A 17,375-nucleotide genomic window follows, 5' to 3' on the forward strand; every position below is an offset into this window, starting at 1 on the left:
AGTACTAGATGAGACTAATAGAGACTATTGGAAACTAATATAAAGCAATAGATTTAATTTAGTCTCAATTTTCTCACACAATCGAGATTATACGATTATAGGCTAGCCTAAGCTACTTTTATATTGTATTTTAATACTTGCACAGTCTTTCGTCAAAAATCTTAGACTCTGTAATATTTTAGTCAAATTTTGCTCCCTTTGTCAACTTCAAGTTTTTACTTCTGTGTTTTCCACCTCCATTTCATTTTCGTCTAGCTTAACTTATCCTCCCTTAATTACATACTATTTCCATCTGTTCCACTCTCTTGTATTTCACATTATGTGGCAAATTAAAACTAATTCGAATAACTCCACCGCTAAACCTCGTGTCCATTATTATGCTAAGCCAATTAATAGTGTAAGCCGCGTTCAGCTGCCCTTCGTTTAATTGACAAGCGACCCTCGTATTTTGGGGCTCTTCATAGTCTATAGATATATATATAGAGAGAGAGAGGGGCGGGGAGCTGTACAATATCTATGGGCAAACATAAAGAGACGCATTCCCATTTGTGGCCAAAAGCAGGCAAGGACATGCGGCTGGCGTGCTCTTTTGTTGCATGCACACATGCCCTTCACCTTGCCACGCACACACACAAACACACACACACGCACACAGATATATAAATAACATAGTTTGGGGGGCTCTGGCATGCCTGGCTCTCTACAGCATTTTTTGGCCAACTGTTCTTTAATCAAAGCCATTCCACTAAATTATGGCCACGTTTAAAAAGCTGGCTAGCTGACTGGCTAACGGTCTAACGGGCTAACTGGCTAAATGGCTGAGCTCTGCCTGGCTGGCTGCTTTGCTAATTCGCTGTGGCATTCCTGAAGGCTGAAGGCTTCAAGGCTTCAAGGCTAACGCCAACACGTACTCAGGATGCGTTGCACACACACTCAGCTGATACTCTCTTCTCTCTGTCTCTCTGTCTCTCTCTCTCTCTCTCTCTCTCTCTCTCTCTCTCTCTCTCTCTCTCTCTCTTCCTGATTTGCATAATTCTAATACGACATTTTTGGGGCTCCTTTTGCTGGCAGTTTCATTGCCCTCACATGCCACACATGCGATTTGCATAAATAAATTTGTAGTGTCCTTTGACATGCTTGCCAAGAGAGTGAAGCGAGTATATTGGCTTGGACTCTTACACAGTTTATGTGCTTGTAAATTTCTTACTTGAATTCTTCAGTAATATTCATAATGATTTCCCATTTTCAATGGGTTCAGAGTATAACAAGAAAGAAAGCTCTAGTCGAGACAGCTCGACTACGAGATCCCCTGAACCCTACAAGCAACTGATATTTCAATAATAATTAGCAAACACACACGCACACACATACAAACAAACACACGCACACACATACACATACACAAATAAACACACGCACACACACACACTCACATATACAGGCGATTTCGCTTGGGTTGCGCTGCAGTGTTGGCAATATAATGATAACTTATTTGATGAATAATTTAATTTCTAGACGTACGATCGTAATGAAACTTTCAGAACGTAATCATAATGTTAAAATGTATGTGTATACCGAATCACAAGTCTCTAGTATTTGATATACGACTTTTACAAAGATGAGGGTGAGGGGGTGGATTTAGGGGTGGGGGGTAAATTTTAACAAAAACCGAAATTGTATAAAATACATCGTTATATACATTTTAAATTTGGAGACTCTAGCTTGAAAGATGTAGGAGATATAATTTTTTAAGTGATCCTCGATAAGGTTTTTTATCGATAAAAAATATCGGAATGAGTTATCGTTTTTTAGTGATAAACTCGATCTGCGCGTGATATATACGAACATTTAAAAAAAAAGTTGAAGTCTCTAGCTCTTATATCTTCTGAAATCGACGCGTTCATACATACGGACGGACGGACGGACGGACAGACAGACGGACAGGGTCAAATCGACTCAGCTTGTCGCCCTGATCAAGAATATATATACTTTGTGGGGTCTGCCACGCCTCCTTCTGCCTGTTACATACTTTTAACAAAACCATTATACCCTGATTTCCCATTTTCAATGGGTTCAGGGTATAAAAATAACAGTGTAAAACTTTATTCAATTAAAGTGGAAATTTTCGCTCTGGAATGTGAGCAAATCTATATATGCTCGGGTATACTTTGGACTTCTATATATAGTCGCCACTTATACCTACTCCTCTTTGAAGCCATGAGCGAGTATACAGCAGTCGTATATGCTCGCCGTTCATATCCATTCCTCCTCGAAGTCCTGAACGAGCATGCGACAGTCTCATACGCTCGACTGGCCTCTGCTTGCGCCGACTTTTGATTGCTCTCTACTCTCCTCCCTCTTCTTCCTACGACTCCTGCCTGCCTCTGCCGTTCGCTGTCAACCTAAATTAGGGTCCATTTGATTTTTGGCAATTACAACGCATTTTTGTGCAACAATTTGGCGTGTTTTGTCCCTTGTCCGTTGTCATTTGCTCAATGGCATGTCCTTGCGTCGCTTGATTTATGCTTTGTCTCTTGCTCTCTGACTTTTCTCTCTCTCTCTCTCTCTCTCTCTCTCGTTTTTTGTATTTTTATTGCTCGACCATTTCAATTTCAATTTCAAGTTAATTATCTGCTCGGCCTTGACAAACTGACAATTGTGCCTGCATTTGTCAATGATTTATGTGAATCGCTCGAGAGTCTCTGCACTTTGTATTTACAGTTTGTCGCATTTGCTTATTGTTTTTGTCAGCGAAAAGTGGCGAGAGAGCGAGAGAGAGAGAGAGAGAGAGCGAGCTAGACGACAGTGGGTGTGGCAGAGATGGCTAAAAAAACGTTGCAGGTAAAGAGACAGAGAGAGAGAGAGAGAGGGAGAGAGAGAGTGAGGTGGAGACCTTCGTCTGTCTGTGGCTCGTTTACATTTCTCCGCTTGGCTTTGGCTCTGGCTCTGGCTTTGGCTTTGGTTTTTGTGGCTCATAGCCATTTGCATTGCACAACTATAAATGATAAACATTTGTTTTCGTTAGCTCACTGCCAAAAACCTCGAAATCCAGCGCCAAACCCCGAGCCAAATGTCCGAAAGTCCACGTGCCGCTTGTGGCATGCAGCAGCAGCAGGAGCAGCAGCAGCAGGAGCAGGAGTAGAAGCAGCAGCAGCAGCTCATAAAAATGAATTACTTACGGCGTCTCGCATTTATAGAGAAACAGCATCAACAGTGTTGGAGAGTGTGTGTGCGAGCGAGATGGCAAGCGTGGGGTTTGCTTTGTATCTGATTCGCTGGCCATGCTAAAGGAAGTGTGCCCAGACTCTGATTTCAAGGTTGGCTAATTTGTTTATTGCGTGTGCTCACTCTCACTCTCCTCCCTCACTATCTCTTTCTCTCTATCTCTCTCTCCCTCCCTCTCTCTAGTTTTTCGGCCAAGTATTCCTGCAACTGAATACTTAATTTATAGAGCGTGTTTTATATTTAAGCTCGAGCTCCGCTCATAGCAATAAAAGGCAGCTGTATTAAACGATTTAGCACATTCTAAACTTGTTTTAATGTGCCTTAGCTTCTGTTCACACTAAACTTAATTCAATTTTATTTTAGCTTTAAGCTGACTTTTACTTTTAGTTTTCATTATGTTTCTATCAAGGTTTTACTATGATTTTACTATGGAATTCTAGTCTACCTAGGTCTAACTTGTCTAGGTCGTTGTTTGACCCATCCATGTATTTCCCTATAATTTAATAACTTGTGCATATCTCGTAAATGCCTTATACCATAACTTGATGACCTTTTCGCATATGTCATTTAGTCTTCCTGGCCTTTCTTACTATTCCATCTGCTCTCTCCCTATTCACCCATTCTGCTTACACTAAACATCTTTATATTGCATAAATTTACATACTCTTGCCCCCCTCATCAAAAACAAAGCGGGGAATCCCCTTCTTACCTCCGCTTCTGCGAACAAATTTAAAATAACGTTATCCTCTCAAATCTTTTATTTACGCACTTAACATTTATTTACTTACGCTCTTCTATGCGATTCTCATGCATGTTATTCGTGTATTTCCTATTTATTATATACATAATTTATCTGTGTTGGATTTCGTTGCATAATCCACTTGCTGGGCGCCCCAGCGTGGCATTAACTTTGGCTAGAACCTTTAAGTCTTTCGGTTTCGCTATTTTCACTTTCCGCTTTGCTTTGCCTTCCCATTGTCCATTGTGTTGAGAGGACTCGGGACTTATGCAAATGCTGCTCAAGTTTTCGGTAGTCAATCAAAGTCGACGACGCCCCGCTGTTCGCTATTTCCTTCCACATCATCATCATCGTGATCATCATCATCACCATCATCATCGTCGTCATTATACTCATTGCCAGCATTGTGTTTTAAAATGATTTTATTTATGCAGCGACATGTTTCAAGTGAGCTCCTCAAGCTGTTTTCCTAACCGAATTTCGCATGCAAATTTACACGTGGGCGGGCTTTTTTCTGTATGGCGGCGTGGGCGTGGCAACTGCTACTGCCACTGCTGCTGCTGGTGCTGGTGCTGTTACTTTGTGCGCCTGCATTTAATTATTAAAATTTAATTTAGTCAATTTACAGAGACGACGCCGCCTTTCATTTCCTCTTGCATACAATTCCTTTTATTGGCCACCTTTCCTTTTTTTTTTTTTTAGGCCGAATTCATGAATATTGCAAATGTCCGCAGCGGAACTACTTAAAATTGGGAACATATTGTTTTTTTTTTTCTTTTTGGTCTGTCACAAAAACTAGGCTAAGGTTGTATATGAAATCTAGAAGTGGCAGTAAATTGGGCCTTACTGTAGGACTTGAAAGGTTAAGGTATGCGAGAGAAATAGGGTTCCTGAAGATGTATATACCATATATATGTACATATCATATTTTATATATCTATTCTCTATTTAAATTTCAAATTAATCTCAAATAGCTCAAGATTTAAGTACACTACATTTTCAAGTTTATCAAACACTCCCCAATAAGTCTCCTATTAACCCACATATCTATATATAATTCTAAAAATATTTGAAGATTTATCTCTTCTACTACAATTTTAGTTACCCAATTTTCACCTACAGGGTATTCGGCTAGTCCATCAATTTCGTCTAGACACCCATTTCAGATTGCACCATTTGCCACCCATTTTGGACAAAGTTTTATTTGTTATCTACTTTCGTGCTGTCGCCTTTTAGGGGCAAGCCATTCAACCTGTTAGCTTCATGGAAAAAACGCTCAACTTATGGCCCCAAAAATATTATCATCAAGATGCTAAATAGATTTTTGGCTGCTGCCTGTTGTCGTCGGTGTTGCTGTTGTTATTGTTGTTGTTATTGCGCTCTCTTTGCATTAATTTTTTATCACTTGCGTCACTCGCATTTTTAATGACGCCCATCAAAAAAGCAAAGAAAGTAAAGCAAATGTTGTTAAGAGAGAGAGCCGCCAGCAGAAGAGAGCGCGCGAAAAGCACAAAAGCTTTTAGCACGTGCCACGCGTCGTATGTGCAAAATACAAAGAGAGCGAGCGAACGTGTGTGTGTGTGGGTGAGTGAGCTGGAGCGTGTGGACGGCGTGTGAGTGAGCGAGTGAGCATGCTAGCACGCGCTTATGTTCAAGTTCAAGTAAAAACATTGAATAGCACAAGTTCAGCTTCAAGGCGCAGGCTGCTCACACAGACACACATGCACACACATATACTTATACAGTTAGGTTGCCTGTGAGACAAACACGTGCTGGGCGCGCTCTCTCTCTCGCACCGCCGCTGCCCGTTGCAGCAGCCAATCGTCTTGCCGCCTGTTTTTTCTGTGATTATGTAAGCAACGGTATTATTTTATTTTTTTTTTTATCTTTTATTCTTTTATTATTTGCGGTTTGTTGAATTCTTGCTCTCTTTCTGTCTCTTTCTTTTTGTATTTGCCACGCTGCGTGCATTCTTTGTTGTTGCTGTTGTTGGTTTTTTTTTACCGCAAAATTTTCAATTGCATTGCTGCCATTTGCTGTCGTTTTTGTCGTTGTTTTGTATCTTTCTGGTATTTATTTTTCATTTGCCTTGGAATTTTTGAGCCCGCGGTCATCCTTTTTGCTGTTGTCCTTGTTGTTGTTGCCTGTGGTCTGTTGCTGTCTATCTGTTGTTATTCGGCGTTGCCTTTGTTTGCCATCGCTTTTGGCTTGTCAATGACAGGACAACAACAACAACAACAACAACAACAACAACAACAACAGCAACTGGAACGGAAGGACGCCATTCTTTCTCCGGCATTTTGGATGGCTGCTCGCTCGCATATTTTCGGTCCAGTCGTTATCCTGTGCACACTGTCGGCAAACTCATAAACTATACTACCCCAAAGACAAGAAAAAACAGGCACACACACATACAAAATCGTATTTATATTTGTTTTTATTTGTCACATTGTTGTTGCTGCTGCGGCTGCTGCGGCTGCTGTTCTTCTTGTGGCAAAACAAATTCATTTGACCCTGAAGGTCCTGCGTTTGCGTATCTTGGCAGTTGTTGCGTCCCCAGTGAACTTGCAGCTTCGCACAATATTCGGCATTATCTTAATTTTGTTGAGCCTGCGGCTATTTGTTGTGCTTCACACACACACACAAACACGCACACGCACAGAAAACTAACACACGCGCCCTTGTGTGACTCCATTTTGACATTCATATAAGGTCGTTAATAATTAAGTGTTTAAAGATATTTTTGACCACAACAAAATCCTCTTACATATCGAGGAATTTGTTGTTGTTTGTTTATGGCATATGAGTGTTGCTATAAATATGTGGATTACATTTTATAACCCATAAAGTTTTTATAGATAGTTACAGAAGTTTTATGTAGTCTTAACTATTCTCAATTAGCTGTCTTATATGTATAGAAGAAGAAGAGACTACTCTAGTCTAGTTCAAGTCTAGTTAAGGAATTTATGTAGATATATAAATATATATTTTTTTTTATATATAAGGGAAATTGTTTTTATATATTTAATTTATATTATTTATAAGGGAAATTGTTTTTATATATTTAATATATATTATTTTTATACATCATTTATATTTTTTATAAAATAATACAATAATATTATTATTATTGTATTCCCGAATAATTTGTCTCACATTCCCAACAAATTTAACAAATAAATTTAGACTGAATTACACTTTATATTCCAGTTCATTGATGCTAGAAGTAAATTGTTTTCCATAAACTATTCATATTTGTCATAGTTACCCTTTAAATATATTCAAAATTCAATTTGACCTAGCTTAAGGACAGCTTAGCCGCCCATGCAAAAAACCCCGAAAAGGTAACTCTGTAGGAAAACACCCACAGAAAACCCACGTAGAATATGTATATCTAGTCAAATGCAGGGATTAGAGCACATTAAACTTCAAATAATCTGTAATAATAGGTAATACTTATGCCGCCCTTCAACGGTTGTTGTTGTTGTTGTTGTCAGCTCCCTGGCCTTTGCGTGCGACAGGAAGCACAATCATGGCCAGGGACAGAGTCGGATTGTTATTTTTAGCGGCAACTAAATGAACGACCTTCGTGCTTTGGCAGACGTCCCGTCAGAGGATGTAAATACATAATATACACACACAGAGAGCGTCTGATTGCAAATGAAAAACGTTTACCCAGAAGTAAATAATAAAAGAATGAACAGCTGGGGGAGTAGAGGACGGAGGGCAGAAAGAGCTGCAATGAAGTGTTGACAATGCGGCGGGTTGGCATTGAGCGTGCTGAGAGGCGTGGCAGACACAGGGACACAGGAAGTCGCCTGATATGACATTGGCACTGACTGACTGAAGAAAAAAATGAGATAGAGGGGAAAGAGGGGGAGAGAGAGACGCGCAAGTAGCTGATAGGTAAACGAATTTATAATGCTCGTTTGAGGTGTGAGAGAAATGCAAGTCTATATGTATTATATGGGATATGGCACAGCTTCATGGATGGATTATAATATTTACATGTATCGCTCTCTAAAGTAGCAATACTCTGTGGAGTGGATTACAGCAGCTATAAGCTGTACGACTTCCCATGTCCTATAGCTCTATCCTATCCTCAGTGAATATAAATGGTATTAAAAGGTCTTTAGGTCTTCCGACTTCCCATATCCTATAGCTCTACCTCTTCTCAATGAATATAAAGGATATTTAAAGGTCTATTGGTCTTCCGACTTCCCATAATCTATAGCTCCACCTATCCTCAATCAATATAAATGGTATTTAAAGGTATATAGGTCTTCTATGTGCTATGGAAGTGAGGCTCTCAAAGGACATATGGAGCACAATCTCGAAATAACTGAAGAATTTGACATCTTCTTCAAATGTCTCATTTTAGCCGTATATAATCTACATAACAAATCTCACAGAACCAATATACTCTCTTGTCACTGCTGAACGAGCATAGAAAGAAGCAGAGCAGCAGCAGAGGAGCAGCAGCAGTAAAAGTAGGCGGAGGAGAAGCAGAGGCATGCCAAAAGGCATTCCAATGGAAATGCTCAAGTTATGGCTTTGAAGCGCTGCCGTCACATAGTCAACTTGCGCTATGTGCATTGAAATGTGACCGACAGAATGAGAGAGAGAGAGAGAAAGAGATATAGAGAGAAAGAGGGAGAGAGAGAGAGAGCTAGGCAGTGCCAGGCGAGGGCCAGCTAATTGTGTATAAATAAAAAGCATTGTATGCTTACAGGCGTTGCTAATGGTAACTGAATGGCTGCTGGCTAATTTGTAGTCTCATTCTCTCCCACTCTCTTTTCATTTCGCTTTAGTTTGTACTTCTTAACTAATTACATATAATGTAATAAACATAATTTGTTATTTTCGCTTTGATCTGCTTTTTCAATTAAGACTGGGAACTTCTTTTGCTTTTGGCCAGCGCAAATAATGTTTACCAAAATGTGCAACAGGCAACAGACGCGCACACACAGACACAGACACGCATCAGAGACACGCACACACACACTCAGTTGGCCATGGCAATGACGCTGGCTGCATTGACGCACATAATCCCAGTCGAGCTACAGGTTCGAACCCCTCCCAGCTGCCATGCAAAGTTTAGTTTTTGGTTGGATTTCAATCGCGCTTTATGCATAAACAGCACAACATGCAGAAGAGTGTGTGTGGGTGTATATGCGTGTATATGCGTGTGTGTGTGCGTGTAGCCGGGCAAACAAACAGGCCTAGCATAAACAAAACCCACACATTGACAAGCAAAAGAGCGAGTGAGAGAGAGAGAGAGGGCGCGATTGTGAGGGCGAGCAGACTGAGCGTGATGGAGCGTGCGATTGAAAGAGCAAAAGTGTTTAATGGCGCGTTGCACAAAAGCTCGCTCACGCATGCATGAAGAGAAAGTTTGTGAGCAAAAGTCTGAGCGGCGGACAGAGCGAGATGGAGAGTGGGAGAGATGGAAAGATGTAAAGCTTTTGTCAGCTACAGTCAAACGGTAAGGCATTTCAATGCTGTGCGAACTTTGAGTGGAAATAAGAATGATATAAGCTATGAGTAAATACTTTTATTGTACGATAAGAATTTTACAGTTAATTCAAATTATTATTATTGCAGTGAAATAATTTGTAAATATTGGGTAAATTACTCTAATTAATACTATAAACACTTTTTATTATGTTATAATATAATATAATATTTTAATACAAAAAAAAAAAAAAAGAAAACAAAACAAAAGAAAAAACAGACATTAACTATATCTTCTTATATAATATAATTTCTGTCCTTTGATATTTTTTTATTCCGTTTTTATAACATTTATGAATTTTCTCTGATCCTCTATGGACTTTGTTTTCAAGACTGTCGGAATTATAGATTTTCTAGATTTTCTAAATATCTATAGCTATCTATAGCTACTATTAAAAAAAGGCTATAGCTGCCAAATGACATAACAAAGCAGACATTAATATCGTAATAAAACAACAAAAAATATTTTGCAAAGTTTAAACATTTCGGAGATGAATTTGCGTGCTGAATATAAATGTGAATATAATTCTAGGTGTTTCAGCTTAATTTAAGTAGATTTTTATTATATACAGACAGATATTTAATAAATATATATATTTAAAGCATAGCAAACAAATATATAAAAGTTAATAGCTTGCATATGACGCCTCTCCATGTGATTCACATAATTTTACTTGTTACCCCTATAAACTTTCAAAACTGTTCTTACCATAAGCTTTAATAATTAAAGTTGAATTTGCCTGAGGCTAAAGTTAGCTTCAACCTATTTCAAGCACTTCATAAAATTCTAGTGAAAAGTCAGAGTTTTATGTCCACTTCAGACTGGCATAAATAATTAGTAAATGGCTTCATTGTCTAGGCCGTTAAACTGTTTCTAATAGCTGGGCAAACTGCAAGTGTTTTGCTCTTAAGAGAGCGTAGACTCTCTTTCTGTTTACACAATTCGTGTGGCTGAAAAAGCTCTCTGTTGCTTATCAGTTGCTGCCGTTGCTGCCGCTGCTGTTGCCACAGTCGCTGTCGCCGTCGTCGTCGCCGTCGCAGTCGCTGTTTGGTTGGGCTGCTGTGCGCCGCATCGACACGGTCGAGAGTGTTTGTCATGAAAAGCGTTTGGACGGCTTCCGTTTGGCATCAGTTTGTTGGCAATACTCAGACGCGTCGGCCGCACTCGCCATAGAGACCAAAACAGAGACACAGCTAACCCAAAAGACAGATCGTTGACAGCGACGTACCGTGGTCAAACAACGTGCAAATTGCAAAGTTTTGAAATAAAAAATTAACAACTAAAAGCTGGCAATGTTTATAGTTGAATGCCAAAACATTTGTGATGTGATATAAAGGACAATTCGAACGCGTTGTTCTTTTTCGTTTTGATTGAGTTCTCCCCAATTCCCGACCTCCCCAAATTGGTTCGTTTTCCAGCTTGATTTATTTTGATTTCCGTTTTTATTTTTGAAACACCAAAAATATACAATTTTTGATTTTCCAATACGTGCTTTTATGAGCTGTTAAATTGCCAAAACATTTGCGATTCTCTCTCTCTGTGTGTGTGTGTAAAGTTAATTTATATTTATGTTTTGGAATTTATGTGTTTAATGTTTATGATTTGGCCGAACAAATAAAAAGTATATCAACGCGACGCCCACAACCAACAACAAAAAAAACAACAAAATTTTAAATATTTATCGAAACGAAATTGAAATTTTGCCATTGGCCGTGAATGAAAGTGAAAATTTGTTTTGCGTTCTCCGGCGGCACTCAGAAAACATATATTTGTGCTACAAGTATGCCAACAATTAGTACAAAGCAACATCATTAGCCTACTCATCATCATCTTCGTCGTCATCATCATCATTTATTCATTGTCATTATTGTCAAGTGTGGAAAGTGCATTGACTGTGGCCAAGGCACAAAGTCAAGGTGCTCAAACGAAATGCGTGCCATGGCATCAATTTTTATTATGTGACATGTTTACACACACACACGCACACACACGCATCTACATGTGTGTTAAGCTCTTTTTGTAAGCGTGTAAGCTCTGCTGGTCTGCCTTAACTCAATCAATTAAATGTGAGGTTGACTTTTTAATTGCCACATTAATTCGTTTAAAAAAAGTCACATGTAGTATATTTATATATAAATTCGCGTTAATTAAGTTAAAGAGCAATGCAGCGCAGATATATATATTGAAATATCTATTTAATCTGGGCAATTTTTTGTTTACTCTACAAAAGAGATTACTTAATGCAATTTGTGGCTTCCTGTCGTTTTTATTTTCATTTTCATTTTCAATTTTTGTTTCATGATGTTTATAAATATAATATAAATATTGCTCAGTTTTATTTGGCTATATATTCCATAGGTTTTTGTTCTTCTATTTGATAGCATTTTAAATGTTATTGGACATTTATAGATTTCATTAAAATTTATTATTATATGTAGCGTAAGGGCAAACATGTTTAAGAAATGTTAATTTGATAAGATTTTACTTGAACATAAATGATGTGAATTAGCGTTGAAAGTATTGTAAAACTTTTTGAGGGAAGTACTGCTGTCGTAGACTGACTTTAATAAACCATATGCCATATGTATTATGCAGCTTGCGCAGTTCAGATTAACTAATTAGTATATTTATAGAGAAATTTAAATAGTTAAAAATATTTATAGATATTTTATAAATAAATAAATGGACATTTTAGCGCTGCACAAAAATTAAAAAAATATATCAAAGAAAATGTATATATTAAAGAAAAATATATACAGATATATAAACTGAAATAACAATTTTTTCAAATTAAAAAAATATATAAAAAATAACATAAAATCAAATAAAAATAAAAAAATATATATAAAATAACGTAGAGTAAAAAAAAAATTAAAAATAAAATTAAAACGTAGAAATTAACGTAGAATAGAAAAAAATTAAATATAAAATTAAAAAATATATATATAAAAAAAAAATTAAAAAAATTAAAAAATAAAATATTAAAAATATGTACATACATTCATATGCATATATAAAAACTAAAATTAAAAATATAAATATAAAAAATAAAAATACAAAAATAAAAATATAAAAAAAAAATCAAATCAAATAAAATTAAATAAAAAAATAACGTAATATAGAAAAATAAAATTTAACAAATATATAACAAAATAAATAAAAAAAAAAAAAAAATTAAAAGAAATATAAAAACCAAAAAAAAAAAATACTAAAATATAAAAAAAAGTAAAATAAATCACAAAAATATAATTAAATTGAGAAAAATAAAAACCAATTTATCTTATTTTTATTTTCTTCTATTCCCTACGCAAGTCAACATTTTAGTTAACTGAGTATGATTGATGATGCTTTTTTTGTTTTCTTTTGTTGAGATACTCATTTCATATAATTCAATTTATCTGGCACTGTAGACAAACCAAACAATAACAAAATCTATAACAAACAAATCTCATAATATGAATGACAATTTGAGCCAAGACTAAGAACTTGGTATATGTATTAAAAGTCAGTCTCCGAGCAGCATTGAGAGTCGCAAAACAAAATAAATTTACCTTTAAGCTAAGCAATCATAAATAGTTCCAAGTTTACCTGAGTTTACTTGCTGCTAAGCTTGCCTGGGGCAGATCAGCTCTGGCACTCGTTTAGCAATTCAATTAAAACTGTTTCGCTAGTTTCGTGTTATCAGCATATTATTTACTACATTCACATCAAATCCTTGCCAAGTTGTCAAAAGACAAATAACAAAGTATTAGCTAATTCAAGTGCTTTTCGAATGGGGCAAACATGGCTGACAGGCAACTTGTTTCAATTTCCGCACACACACACATATAAATATAAATATCCATGCGTGTGTGTTCGAAAATTCTATTCAATTAGAAGTTTTAGTTGAGTTGAGCCAAAGTAAATAGCCAAATCAAGCAAAAAAGAAGTAAACAACGTTGCGTAGTCTGTGCAAATTGACATGAGGCCCAAAACTTTTACAATTAGTGTTAAGGCAGAGCAGGCAACACACACACACACACACACACACACATGCAATGCCCACACTTGATATATGTATAACAGTTTCTTCGTTTCGGTATTTTTATTTCTTGGCTTTGCCTGCCTATTGCCGGGCTATTATCCTTGGTCAATTTGTGCCACTCCCCAATGCCAACTAACGAGCGGCCATTACGCGCCACCCGACTCAGCCTGACTGGCTCTCTCTCTCTCTCTCTCTCTCTGTCTCTTTCTTTACAAATGCCTCTACATTTGAAATATTTGGCGGACTTCTTTTTTCGTACCTTTTTCAGTTGTTGCTTTTAAAATACGCACCTGAGAGCAAAGCTATTGTCTCCACTGTCACTCCACTGCTCTTCTCTTCTCTGCCTCTTCTCTTCCCCCCACTCTGCTGCCCTTTGTACTACATAAATAATACGCACAGCTATGCCTCGGCTCAAGTCGACGGCCATCTGCTAAAGCATCTCATAATGTTGTTTCAGACTAAGCTGGCTTAGTCCTCTGCCCCCGCCCTCTGCCTCCTGCCTCCTGCTCCTGCTGTTGCTCTCAACTCTCTGTTGAAGCCTTACGTGACTTTTGTGGCCTGCGTCGTTTATTGGATACTTCAGTTCTGTCTAACTGTCTGTCTGTCTGTCTGTCTGTCTCCCTGTTCGTTTCTCTGTCTGTCTGGCTCTTCTTCATATTTTCTAGCTGCTGCCTCGGCCTCACTCGCTGCTCGTGGCAAAATTAATGAAGCAGTTCATCTGACACTGAATTGATTGGCTTATTACGAGCCCAACTCGATTGCTGCCACAAATGGAATTCTGTTTGTTGGCTCAGTCTCCCATCTCGGCTGCATTAGTGGCGCGTCGTTGCTGTGCTGCCATGTGTGGCGCGTTGACAAGTGTCGGCTTTGGCTAAATACCCTGTAATCGCAACGGGTGTCGCAGGCAGTGCTACGTTTGGCTGAATCACGTCTTATCTTGTCAGATTTGGGCGGATCTTGTAATTTGACGTGCGATGAGCAGATGAGCATATTATCTATGTACTCGAAATACCCTGTACGGGTGGTGGTAGGGTATGTTGATTGGGCGAAAATTTCGATAGATAATGAGATCAATTCCAGGAAAGTTAGCTGCAGTCCTTAGCAATAATTTAAGCAGGTGAATTTCTTTTATAGATACCCTGTAAAAATTACAAAAATAATGAAAAGTAGACTTAGAATGTTGTATTCTATCATACATAATACTTTTTTAGAATAAATGCGATATATAATGTCTTTAGTTGCTTAAAGCATGTGAATTTTATGTATATATACCCTGTAATAATTATAATAATAATAACTATTGAGATTCTATTCCTGAACTCCTGGAAAGTAAAGCTGAAATTCAATCTATTTACTATTTAGAGCTCCATAAATATTACAGGGTATTCTCTGAGTGTCAGCCAACACTCAGAGCAACTCTCCGCTCTGCTACGTCCAACCACTTCGATTGACAACTTTTAGAAAAAACAGCAGACGCAATTTCTGATTGGATGGACATAGCATTGAAGCATATGCGACTTTTCTTCAGACAGCTGTATAAATGAATACAGAATCGCTTATGTATTTGCAACATATACATAACTGTATATACTCTGTATATACATATATGTATTTGCTCATTCCATTCAATTTGTTGCAGCAGCTTGGATGAAAAACATCAAAATTACATTACGCCCCGCATGCCGGCGATCCATTTGGCTGGCATTGGCTTAATTATAGTACTTGGCACGCCCATTTCTAGGCCATTTCTCTCCCATTTTCTCTTTTGGCTTCTCTCTTATTTTTATGGGCTCATCGTAAAATCAAATCGAATATTTCAGTCACGTTTCAATGGTATCAATAGGGCGCCGTCGTATGCCAATACATCAATGTAGGAAAAGAACTGAACTGAAGAGAGGAAAAGTGAAGAGAAGAGAAGAGAAGAGAAAAGAGCTGAGAGGAGTGGAGTCGAGTCTTGAGTCGAGTTGAGTCTTGGGTCCTGCCTCAATGTGCTGTCGAGTCATTAATTTTATGAAAAATCAACATTTACATAATGATGAGCATTGCGGCTTGTGTTTGATTAGAACAGCAACAAAAAAGGAAAAGGGGGGCGTGGCACACACACACACACACAGAGGTTGCAAAAGTTTTTGTACAAATTTGCATTCATGGCTTGCTAACACGAATTTATTGGCCAGCCTTGAAGAGTCAATTAAAAAAAATGCTCAACATTTTACAGGCGAAAATTTCTCAGCAAAAAAAAAAAAAATAATAATAAAAAAAGTTTCTAAAAAAGTTACTAAAAAAAGAAATAAACAAATATAATAAAAAAATTGTTTCCTGCTTAAAGTGAAATCTACAATACAAAAAGAAAAGCAACAACAACAACAGCAACAAAACTACGATTTTAATATATTTTAAAGTTAACCAAAAATAAAAAAAAATATATATATATATATATATATACATAATATAATCAACAATAATTAATCAATAATAAATATATTCAAAAAGGCTTTCAATACATTGATGTGAGTTGACTAAAAATATACAAAACAACAAAGTAAGATTTTAAAAACTATATAAAAATAATATATATAAATATATAAATTATTTAAAAAAAAATATATAAGCGCTTCGCATTCAAGTTGTCAATGAACTATTTTTAATAAATAAATATATATTTGCATAAATGAAAGCAAATAATTGTTATTAAATGTGCAAGCAGAACTACAGCCACAAATAAAATATATATATACACACATACATATTTACAACAAATATATGTATATATTGATAAATATTTGGTCAAATTAATATGCAAACAAATGTGCAAATAATTCATTAAGCAACACGAAAAATCAAACTATGCAAATATTTGTCAATAACCAAAAGCCAAGCCAACTAAACAAAGACAAGGACAGAGCCAGAGAGAGACAGAGATACGTATATATATATGACTAACTTATAATAATACAAATTAAAGCAAACAAAGTTACAAACGCAGCAATTGAAAGCTTCCATTTTTGAAAACGCAAAAACACTTAACAAATATATATATATATATATATATCTATATAAATATATATACAATATATAAAGTTACTATTTTCTATAAATATAAATCAATATACTATATATATATATATATATTATACAACAACATCAGCTCTCAATGCTGCAATACGAAACCGCGTGCAGTCATCAAACACCGCGCAAGCAAACCTACAAAGAGTATCTACAGCAACATCAGCAACAAAAGCAACAACAGCAGCAACAACAACAACAGCAGCAACAACAACAGCAACAGCAACAACAACAACAATCTAAGCAACCTGTACGAATATTTCGTGTACATTATATACGCGTCAATTCGAAAGACGGCAGCCCGTCCTTCTCGTCCGGCAGCTCGAATCGTTTGGCGGCTGCGGCCGCCTCAACGGCGCATGGCCCCAAAATGAAGACCATTGCGCCAAATATACGACGGCGGCGACGCTGTGACAAGCATCACCTGGAGCTCTATTGCAATGAGAGTGGTGGTGCCGCGAGTGGTGCTGGCCAAACCACCATGACGCTGAAGCCGGGCGGGCTGCGTCTGCGCGAATCGATCACAGCGCCCAGCACAGCGGCCAGTTCGCCGGTGGATGAGAAAATGTGCATACCAGCGCCGCCCATAACGCCGCCGCCCGCTTTTCTCACCGAGGGCTATAAGCGTTCCAGCACCTCGGTCTCGACATCGGCGCTGCCTAGCGCCACGCAGGAGTTGCCGCCGCCGCCGTCGCTGCCGCTGGCACGGCAGAAGCCTGCGTTGACGCTGGCGCCAAAACTGAAGCCAAAGACAACGGCAACAATTGCCGTCACCATCAGCAGCAGCAAGCCACGTGGCACAGTCA

The 17,375-nt window shown here is 37.6% G+C and overlaps 1 protein-coding gene across 11 annotated transcripts in view; it reads left to right on the plus strand.

Annotated features, from left to right (window-relative positions):
* Positions 1-17,375, plus strand: part of LOC108651991 (uncharacterized) — a 116,548-nt gene that overhangs the window by 60,577 nt on the left and 38,596 nt on the right. The gene's annotated exons all lie outside the window — the stretch shown is intronic.

This window comes from Drosophila navojoa, chromosome 4 (assembly GCF_054131105.1).
Source record: "Drosophila navojoa isolate 15081-1374.11 chromosome 4, UAZ_NAV_1.0, whole genome shotgun sequence".
NCBI classification, from domain to species: domain Eukaryota; kingdom Metazoa; phylum Arthropoda; class Insecta; order Diptera; family Drosophilidae; genus Drosophila; species Drosophila navojoa.